The sequence below is a fragment of the Aulonocara stuartgranti genome (genome assembly GCF_965226115.1).
Source record: "Aulonocara stuartgranti genome assembly, chromosome: 3".
Taxonomy (NCBI): Eukaryota; Metazoa; Chordata; class Actinopteri; order Cichliformes; family Cichlidae; genus Aulonocara; species Aulonocara stuartgranti.
Genome location: NC_138941.1, coordinates 43,405,257 through 43,417,125, shown reverse-complemented (window position 1 = coordinate 43,417,125; position 11,869 = coordinate 43,405,257).

Sequence of the window (11,869 nt, the reverse complement as noted above, 5' to 3'; positions counted from 1 at the left end):
AAGCTGACTGCACTCCACGAGCGTCTGGCAGCACAAATGAACCAGCTGCTAGTTAACGAAAGACACCCGGAATGGCTAACTGAAGGCCGGACGGTCCTGATCCCCAAGGACCCCAAGAAGGGACCGGTCCCCTCCAACTACCGACCAATAACCTGCCTCAGTACTACATGGAAGCTCCTGTCAGGCATCATATCGGCTAAGATGAACAGGCACATGGGTCAATACATGAGCGGGACACAGAAAGGAATTGGCAAGAATACCAGAGGTGCAAAACACCAGCTACTGGTAGACAGAACAATCAGCCGAGACTGCAAGACCAGACTGACCAACCTGTGCACTTCCTGGATTGATTACAAGAAGGCCTATGACTCAATGCCCCACAGCTGGATACTGGAATGCCTAGAATTGTACAAGATCAATGGGACCCTAAGAGCCTTCATCAGGAACTCAATGGGGATGTGGCGTACAACACTAGAGGCCAACTCCAAGCCCATAGCACAAGTTACCATCAAGTGCGGGATCTACCAAGGAGATGCTCTGTCCCCACTGCTGTTCTGCATAGGCCTGAACCCCCTCAGTGAGATCATTAACAAGACTGGCTACGGATACCGACTACGGAACGGAGCAGTTGTCAGCCACCTCCTGTACATGGATGACATCAAGCTGTATGCCAAGAGTGAACGAGACATCGATTCACTGATCCACACTACCAGGCTATACAGCAATGACATTGGAATGTCGTTCGGACTGGAGAAGTGTAGTCGGATGGTAACAAAGAGAGGGAAGGTAGTCAGAACTGAGGGGATTGAACTACCAGAAGGCAACATTGCAGACATAGAGGACAGTTACAAGTACCTGGGGATCCCGCAGGCAAATGGGAACCATGAAGAGGCCGCTAGAAAGGCTGCAACCACCAAGTACCTGCAGAGGGTCAGGCAAGTCCTGAGGAGTCAGCTGAATGGTAAGAACAAGATCCGGGCCATCAACACATACGCCCTGCCCGTGATCAGGTACCCTGCTGGGGTAATAAGCTGGCCAAAGGAGGAGATAGAAGCCACTGACATAAAGACAAGAAAGCTCCTGACCATGCATGGAGGGTTTCACCCCAAGTCCAGCACCCTGAGGCTGTACGCTAAGCGGAAGGAAGGGGGCCGGGGACTGGTGAGTGTCAGCACCACAGTCCAGGATGAGACAAGGAACATCCAAGAATACATTGGGAAGATGGCCCCAACTGACCGAGTGCTCAGTGAATACCTCAGGCAGCAGAAACCCAAGAAAGAGGAGGGAGACGAGGAACCATCATGGAAGGACAGGCCCCTGCACGGTATGTACCACCGGCAGATAGAGGAGGTGGCTGATATCCAGAAATCCTACCAGTGGCTGGACAAAGCTGGACTGAAAGACAGCACAGAGGCACTAATCATGGCAGCACAAGAACAAGCTCTGAGTACAAGATCCATAGAGGCTGGGGTCTATCACACCAGGCAAGACCCCAGGTGCAGGCTGTGTAAAGATGCCCCAGAGACAATCCAGCACATAACAGCAGGGTGCAAGATGCTAGCAGGCAAGGCATACATGGAACGCCATAACCAAGTGGCATAGTGTACAGGAACATCTGTGCCGAGTATAACCTAGAAGTCCCGAGGTCAAAATGGGAGATGCCCCCAAGGGTGGTGGAGAATGACCGAGCTAAGATCCTGTGGGACTTCCAGATACAGACGGACAAAATGGTGGTGGCTAACCAACCGGACATAGTGGTGGTAGACAAACAGAAGAAGACGGCCGTAGTGATCGATGTAGCGGTTCCCAATGACAGCAATATCAGGAAGAAGGAACACGAGAAGCTGGAGAAATACCAAGGGCTCAGAGAAGAGCTCGAGAGGATGTGGAGGGTGAAGGTAACGGTGGTCCCCGTGGTAATCGGAGCACTAGGTGCGGTGACTCCCAAGCTAGGCGAGTGGCTCCAGCAGATCCCGGGAAAAACATCAGAGATCTCTGTCCAGAAGAGCGCAGTCCTGGGAACAGCTAAGATACTGCGCAGGACCCTCAAGCTCCCAGGCCTCTGGTAGAGGACCCGAGCTTGAAGGATAAACCGCCCGCAGGGGCGTGCTGGGTGTTTTTTTTTATATATATATTAGGGGTGCAACGATACTCGTATTGATATTGAACCATTCGATACAGTGCTTTCAGTTCGGTAGGTATATGTATCGAACAATACAACATTTTTAATTTATTTGATCAACTTTTCTTCTGAGGATGCTGTCTGTGTTGAGAGCTCAGTGGATCTGCGTTCGATTACTCCGCCTAGGGTGCACTGTCGAGCGCAGATCCACTGAGCGCAGCGCAAGCTAGCAAGACAGAAGCTAAGCTCATTGCAACATGGCAAATTGAACCTCCCCCACCCTCATTCAGATCTGGCCTTTGGAATTATCTTGGTCTTCATGTGAAGCATGACCCTGAAGGTAAGCGCGTCATGGACAAAAGTAAAACAGTATGTTGGATGTGCCACGCAATGCTCAATTACATTGGTGGGAACTAGTGTGTTAGCGCAGTTAGCTCGTTAACGTGTTGGCCGTCCAGCCCCACGCACGGGGCGATCGGCGGTAGCTCGTTAACGGAGATTTGCCGTGTTGTGGCGTTGACGTCATTTCAGCTTAACGCTGACAGCACTAGTGGGAACAAAATGAATATGACTGCACATTTACTCCGACATCATCCTAGTGCAAAGACAAGTGGAAGCAGACAAAAACAACAAGCACGCATGCTGCAAACTTTACCCGAGTCATTTAGACAGCTGTTAGCACAGGATTCTCCTTATGGGGACCTGATATGTTTAATATGCTGCTGAGAATATAGCCCAGAAGAAGCGTGTAGTATAACTTTTCTTTTGGAAAGAGCCATTTCTCTGTAACAAACTCTCTTTTCCAAAGATGAGTGATTCCTCAATCAGATATATATATATATTTTTTTATTACTTTGTTGTTTCAGCAACATTAAATTTAAAAACTGTACGTTTGAGTTAAAATATATATTTATTATTTTAATAAATGACAAATTAAAAAAGCATGAGCATTTTTTGTATCGAAAAAATATCGAACCATGACACCAAAGTATCGAACCGAACCGAATTTTGTGTATCGTTGCACCCCTAATGTATATATACATTAGGGGTGCAACATATATATATGTATACACATATATATATATATATATATATATATATATATATATATATATATATATATATACAGCCCTTTGTACTGTCTGAGACAGAATTTATTCCTTTATTTATTTATTTATCTTTTTAAGTCTGATGTATCTCTCTCTCTCTCGTTCTCTCTCTCTCCTTTTTTTTTTAGCTTGACCTCACATTTATACTGTATTTTGCATATAGAAGACAGCTCTGGTGAGTTGTAATCTAATTTGTTCTTCATGCACAGATCTTCCTATACCCTTCTCATCTTTCTTAAAACTAAAAATGTGATTTTTGAGTCATTCCGGAGATTCTTTACGTTTTTATGTTGTGATGCCGGCCATCAGACTGAGGTGGCAGGTATGAAACTGAGAAAGGTCTGATTCACAGCATGTTTTATTTAAGTATTTAATGCCCGTTGGATAATGGAAATCACAGGTGTATTTTTATTGCTGTTTAAATAGTCACAGGGTTTCTAACTTATGAAGTATCAAAGTCTCACCTTTGTTAGAGTTTTGTATCTTTGTAGTCTTTTCTTTTGATTGTTTACAACAGGAAATATGTTAACATCCTTCCTCCATACTTCATAAAAAGATATAAAATATATTTGACTGTTAGATTAAATATTATCATGCAGCACTAAAGTGAAAAAGCTCACTTAACCTCAGAATAGATCTGTGAATGTTCTCTCTTTGTGCTGGAAATATGTTTTAAATTTGGCTGTGACCCGAAACACAGGAAATGACTCACTGTGTGGCTGAACTGTAGCTAAAGCTTAAGATGAAATCTAAAGACAACATTTACATTCACAGTTACATTTATTATCTGACGGCATATCAAAGTAACATTAAGTACTAACACATTTAATCTGAAACGATTATTTGTATTACTTGGACATAAACGTACAGACTAGACCTGAGCATCTGACTAAAGGTCAAAAAATAGTTAAGAGAATCCAAATATGTGATGTGAATTTTTTTTTTTTAAAGCTGCAATAAAAAAAAAGGTTTGTTTTGAAAACTGCATGTTGTGGATCAAGTTTATGTAACTCAACCATGTGGAAATGTAAAGTATGCATTTCTAGTATTTAATTTACAAATGTTTTGAATTACATCCTTCATAAAACTAAAGAAATAAACTGTAAACTTATGTATACTTATGTATATTGTATACTTCCATAAAACCAGTTCTACAAAGTCCTGCCCTCTTTCCAAACCATTTAATTGCATGTATAACACCCCATCAGAAGATGTTGTGGTGTATTACCAGCAATATGACTGAATTAACTGAACGGTTACCAACACATGATCCTTGAATACATTTTTATTGTAATGTGTAGTTTGTTTGTTTTGTTGTTCTTTTTTTTTCCTAAAACAAATAACAATTTAGCAAATTTGTTGTCGGAGCTCAAAACAGAGCTACTGTAGAGGTAGAAGTATTCTTTTTACTGGTCAACTGTATCCTCAGTTTAAGTGAGCAGAACCTGGACTATACATTGTGTAAGTAGAGCACCGCTATTCCCTCCTGAGTTGACTGAGGGGTTTTCCAGAATCACTTTGGCGATGACAATAAGTCTCGTTCTCTAGCCTTATTGTTTTTGCTTCAGCCACTGCCAGAGCCACACACCATTTGGCCCGTTGGTACCTATCACTTGTTTCCTGCGTCCCACAACTTCACCCACCACTTTAACTTGATGGCTCCATGCACCTCAGGCGTCCACCTTTTGGTTCGTGGATTACCATCACGAGAGGCAACAACCACTTTGCAGCCACAATTTAATACAGTAGTTCTGATGCAGATCACAAGTTATTTGAATCCCATGTCCCCAGTCTCCCTATCGAAACCCCATGCTATCGAAACTGTGCTGGAGGGGAGAATTGAAGACCTTGCCCCCAGCACACCCTCACTTCACAGTATGGTGTATCAGGCCTGTCTAGCATCCTTTCCCACCATCTGATCCAACTCACCATCAGGTGGTGATCAGTTGACACCTGAGCTTCTCTCTTTATCAATCATTATTACAGAGTTCAACAGAAGGGATCTAAGAACACAGACACATGTAACTGAGATTTCTATGAGCATTTACATCGTGTCAATGCAGAGACTTTTGAGGGCAGTTGCTTATCAATGTGGGAAACAAACTCTGCACAGTTTCTCTTGATGCCCACACAGTTTTTTTCAGTAGTCCACCATGTGTCATCATGACAACAGTTTTTGATCCATTTTCACTGAATGTTATGCATGCTTACATGTAGCAGTGATAATTATTACTATCATTTCAGTATAGATAAATCATAAACATGTGCCATCCACACAGAGATCAAAGTGAAACTTCCATTGTGCTTTTTGCAACTCGCTGTTGCTTGCTGCACGCTGCACTATGCACTTTTTAACAGACCCCTTTTGGCTGAAACCACAAGCTGCATTTCCTGTTTTCTAGGTAGCCTGACTCGAAACCATGATGTTTTTCAGTAGATTCACAATAAGCCTGAGGCAGAATAGATCATAATCTACAGTTTGACAGACATGCAGGCATTGGAGCCTGCTCAGAAGAACAAAAAACATTATGCTGCATCTCTATGTTTCCAGTTTGATCTTTTAATGCTTGATATTGCTTCTCAAAACTGTATTTTTAGTAGATCTGGATTTACTGTATTTTTGTTTCATTGTTTAATTTTTTTTTCTTTGCATTAATCAAAAAGTCTACTGTATTCTTTATTTCTCCAAGTGACACAAACAGAGGTCAAAAACAGTCTGCTCTGGTGTCCAACAGCTCCAAAGTTCTTCATGTCAAAAACGAAGGTTGTTGATTTTGAGTAGAAATGTCTAAAACTGATATCATAAAATTGGACATCTGCTGATACTGATATGAATCCGATATAGTGTATTTTATAATCAATAAAAGTCAAGTTTTAAAAAAGAAAACACTAAAGCTATTCTTTTATACCTGTATGCAAAAAATACTCTGCACCAAAAATATTCCACAGTTCGGCAATACGGATCTTTTTATTTAAACTATTAGCAGAACTTTAAATGTAAGTATTTAAGTAATATTCAAAAAGTAATTTAAAATGCAATTTTATGCAGATTCCAAAAACTCTTTGGTTCTGAAAAATGTGTAATATCAGCACAAAATAATGTTTGCATTCAACAACTTAAAAACAAACAAACAAAAAACAAGAACGTGTAGAATTGACGCTTTTATACTTACAGCTCAACATCAATAGACATCCAGTGGTAAGTATGAAAAAAGTAATTTTCATAGTGTTTTTGAACCACAAAAAAAAAAGTTTAGCCTGCAACACTGCGTTTTGCAAAGTAAAACTTGAGTCTATCCATTGTACAGTCAGACTTGACAATGCAGAGTCAGGCCATGAAAACGAACAGACGTCGGCGCTCCACATATCGGTTGTTAAGCTTAACATAGGAATGCTTTACAAACATTCAGAGATGAACTTAAACACTTAATTTTTAACCCTTTAAGACCTACCATAGAACCACGTCCGCCAGAGCTTATAGTATATTTTTATGCCGTGGAGCCATTTTTTGGAGCATTTCAAGTTGCTATACATCAATACAACCATTATAGCCCAAATTTTAATAATATGTCTGCATTAAGTGCATAGTAATTACATAAATTGCAAAAAAGTGCAATAAACTACAAAAAAATTTAAAGTCATTTTTGTTTTTTTAACATATATTTCTACTTAGAGAAATTTAAGAGGCTTATCCCTCAAAACTGTAAATACAAAAAAGTTGCACAAACTAGTTTCCCACCAAAGGAAATTTATTTTAAGCGTCTTCATAGTTTTATTTTTATTATTATTTTTTTTTTATTTTTTGCCTGTCCCATTTGGTTCTTTAGCCATCAGAATTGTTGTCTGAAGACCAACAAGGATACCCAATGGATTTACTTTGCCAAATGGATCATCGTGGCATTGCCGTATTGGTCCATTTGGTCGATCTTTGTTTTTATTATTTATTATATTTTATTTTCAGATGTTACAGACGGGACAGACATGAGTGAGGGATAGGAAAGGGAGAAAGAAAGAGGAAGGAAAGGAAAAACAGAAGGGGAGAGGGACAGTGAGAAAGGGGGGGAGAAAAAAAATAAAAATCTCCTGGATCACCTGTTGAGAGAAGAATAGAAAACAAGCAAAAAAACAAAAAAAACAAAGCAACATACTAAACACAACACCATCGCATTAATCTAGCTAAGTGTAAACAGCAGTAAATACTAAATATTCAATGTTGTTGTGCAGCACGCAGGACAGATGTGCTTCGAAGTAGTAGCCAAGAAAGGTGTAATTTAAGTCTACGAGCAGTGAACACCCGTGTGCATACCTGTGTGGATCAGCGTGCTTGTATTCCAAAGGTTTCTCCATGTAACGATCTGCTAGGGAGTGTGGGGGGGCCTCAGCCCCGTCCTCCAGGGTATGAAGCAGGTATGGAGGAGATCAAAACTCCAGACATCCAGAGGCCCCCAGAACACAAGAGACCATGGAAGACCAACAGAGGGGCAGCCGCGCCACTGTCCCAGTAAGAGCTGAGGAGAGTCCCAGATGAGGGTTCACTCAGCAGCCGCGGAGCAGAAGCCAGGGGGAGTTGCAGTGACGCGCCCGTGAGCTCCGCCAGCAGCCAGCTGTGCCTGAGTGACCGAGCCCCAGGCCGAGAGGCCGGGGGCACCCCACCTCCGAAGTGGCCCGAGCGAGCCCCAGGCTCCAGGCCCCGATAAGCGGCCGCCAAGGAGTGAGCCGGTGTGTACCTGGACGCCCACCCCCAGACACAAAGAACCACCAACGCACCGACACCTGAGGGAGTCCGCCACTGGCAGGGGAAGTGGTGGTGGGTGGAGATAGGCCTCCAAACCTTGGAGGGCCTGAGGTGTCCCCAGAGAGGTGGTGTCTGATACCCAACCTGACATATAGACACAGACATACAGGCACACACAGACACAAACATCCATTCCCCCCCTCATGCTCTCATATGCACTCACTCCACACTCAACCAACGTGGAGACAGACATAAAGAGACGCTGTACACACGATCACACTCCCCAAGCGTACTCTACAAACCGGGTCTAGGTGCCCTTGCCCCTGGAGGGGGGAACCGCACCCAGACCCAGGTGGTGTTACCCTTTTCCCTGCGGTGGGGAGAGGCAGACCACCCCGACTCCGTAGCAGCAGGGAGGCCCCACACTCCAGACCGCAGTCGGACGGCCAACTCCTCCTAGCCCTCCCGCTCCAGCAGGCCGCAGAGAATGGGGGTGGGAGAAGACTCCAAACCTCCCTCCACCCGCTCATTGTAGTGTTGATGCATGTGTGTTCTAAGGTGCAATTAAAACCCAGGAGGGCATGGAGCTACCTGCCAAGGAGCAGCAGGTAAGCGCATAGTCCCTCCTGATAGCCCTCAATGTCTAAGTGTATTTAAAATTGAGAGGTGGGCAACGACGCCAGGGGTGAGGTGTACACCCTGATGGTAATATGGACTCCGTGATTGTGCCCACCCCCAAGATCCTATATGTATGTGTAATGAGAGTGTGAATAATGTGAATGTCTAAGTTGTGGGATAAAATTGAGGCAGAGGCAGCCGGAAGGGGACAGAGGGGGGGGGGGGGGGGGGGGGGGGGGTAGCCTCCTCTGCACCCTGGTGACACACCCCTACTCCAAGGCCCTGCATGTGTGGGTGGTTGTGGTGGAGTGGGAAGAGGGAGGCAGCCGGAGATGGGGAGGGAAGGAAGGGAGGGGCAGGTAACCCTTCCCTGGGGCCAGCTCCCCCGCTGACCCCAGTAGGCACTCCCATACTCCGCGACCCGCCAGGGAAAGGGGGCCCAGGCCCATCCAGACCGGGGCCCAGTGCAGCAGCGCCTCCCGGCCCCACAGAGCCCGGGACAGTTCACCCAACCCCACCACAGAGAAAACTGCACCCACCCCACCATCCACTCATCTTCCAGACTACATAAGACAGTAAACGCCCAGGCTGAGATCTTCCTCCACCTCTCCTGTATCTCCCCCTCCTGCAGAGAGAGTCCCTGAAGAGAGGAAAGCTCCTGCAGATGTGACCATCTCCCCCACCAGTTGAAGAGCCCCCCAGGTGGCTCGACGCACTGGCGGCACCCTGCGCCAGGGCTGGGCCCCCATGCACCCACCCGCCCACAACCCCGGCAACACACCAACCAGGACCCAAGCCCCCGAGGCCCGGCCCGGGCCCCAGCCCAGAGACGGAGCGCCCCCAGAACCTCACGCCCATCCCGGACCCACCCAGGGGCAGCCAGGCTACCAGGTCAGTAACCCACGTCCGTCAGCACAGACCCTCCCCTAGCCCCGCTGCACGCAGCCGCGAGGAAATAGTCACCTGAGAGCCAACAGAGCCCCCAACCGGACATGACCGCTACCCCGGGTTGAGCCCCCCAAGGAAGATGCCTCCGGGGAACCCCCCGACGCCCTAAGCCTGTCCCTACCCCCACACCAATCACAACAGTGAAGGCGGGACCAAACTATGACCCCCCACCCCCACTAGGTGATGGAGCTGATAAAAGGAGCCCAGAGCAATTGATCTGATGTGGTGGCAGAGGCTGTATCAAGACTAATGTAATCTAATAGATAATTTCTATATTGGTTAGAATTAAGATTATTTTTATTTTTCCAGTTCATGAGGACTGTTTTCTTGGCTATGCATAGGGTAGTGAAAATCATATGGGCTATATTCTTTTCTGAAGTGACATTATCTAAGCTGCCCAACAAACACACTAAGGGGGAAGTTGGAATGTTACATTTCAGACACTTTGATAAGTCTTCACATATCTCGCGCCAAAACTTTTGCACTGGTGGACAGAACCAAAGAGCGTGGATGTAATTGTCTGGTGTATTGCCTTGACAGTGTGAGCAGTTGTTGGAAGATGTAAAGCCCATCTTGAACATCCGATGACCTGTATAGTGCACTCTATGTAGTGTTTTGTATTGTATTAATTGCAGACTGGGATTTTTAATTAATTTAAAGGTTTTTAAGCAAATCTGAGACCAGAAGTTTTGGTCTAAGCTGACTGATAAATCTGCTTCCCACTTTGCAATAGGAAGGGATATTGATTCATCTAATTTAGAAAGTGTTCTGTATATTTTAGATAATAATTTGGGGGATTTAAGAGTAAGAAAATGTGCCGCACTTAGTGGTGTTTGTAATTCAACTTGACTGAGGTTAAATTTCTTTTTTACTATGGATTTAATTTGTTGATATTCTAAAAATCTTGTCTTGTTGATCCCATATTGTGCAACTAGTCTGTCAAATGGAATAAATTCTGTTCCCTCTAATATATGTTCTAAGTATTTAATTCCTTTACAACTCCATTCTGGGAAATTAATCATATTATTGTTTTGTAATATGTCAGGGTTATTCCAGATAGGTGTACGTTTGCATGGGATTAATGAAGACTCCGTTATTTTTAGAAACTCCCACCATGCTGTCAGAGAAAAACTGATGTTGATACTTTTAAAGCATTCATGTCTTTTGATGTTTGAGCTAATAAATGGTAGGTCTGAAATCTCTAGATCCTTGCATAGTGCCTGTTCAACATCTAGCCAGGGCTCAACTAAGAAGGTATGTTTTAACCATTCTGAGATGAACTGAAGCCTGTTGGCTAAGAAGTATTGGTAAAAATTAGGCAGATCTAATCCTCCTCTATCCTTGGTTCTTTGTAGCATTTTTAAGCTGATACGCGGGGATTTATCTTTCCAAAGGAATTTGGAAATATATGAATCCAGAGATCTGAACCAATCTTGTGATGGTTTGTTAGGGATCATCAAAAATAAGTAATTTATTTTTGGCAAGATCATCATTTTTATAGTGGCGACCCTTCCCATGAGTGATATGGGTAAAGATTTCCATCTAGTCAGATCGCCTTCTACTTTCTTTAGAAGTGGGATGTGGTTTAATTTAGTTAAGTCTGAAAGCTTAGGAGAGACATTAATACCTAAATATTTAATATTTCCGGATTGCAGTGGGGCAGAGGAAGAATTATGGAAGGAGCAGTTAATGGGGAGAACTGTAGATTTTGGCCAGTTAATTGAATAATCTGAAACTCTTGAAAACCAGTTTATTAAAGTAATTACCTCAGAGAGGTTGGTTTGTGTGTTTTGCAGAAAAAGCAACACATCATCCGCATAGAGACTGATTTTATGTTCTATGTTCTTACATTTTATGCCCTTAATTGTTGTAGCCTGTCTAAATGCTGCTGCTAGAGGTTCGATAAAAATTGCAAAAAGTGAAGGGGAGAGTGGGCATCCCTGTCTGGTGCCCCTCAGGAGACAGAAGCTGGAGGATGTCTGGTCATTAGTTCTGATACGAGCTGTTGGGGAATTGTATAATATTCTTATCCAGTTTATGAAAGAGTTTCCAAAACCAAATTTGTGTAAAGTTGCGAATAAAAATTTCCAGTTAACTCTATCAAATGCTTTTTCTGCATCTAGAGATAATATTATAGTTTCGATGTTTTTATCGTATGAGTAGTCTATTAAATTAAGTAATCTACGAGTGTTTGTTGAGGAGTGCCGACCTTTTATGAAACCAGTTTGGTCAGGATGAATTAAGAGGGGGGTCATTTTCTCTAATCTCTTTGAGAGAGCTTTGCAGATTATTTTATTTTATTTATTTATTTATTAACCTTTATTTAACCAGGAAGAT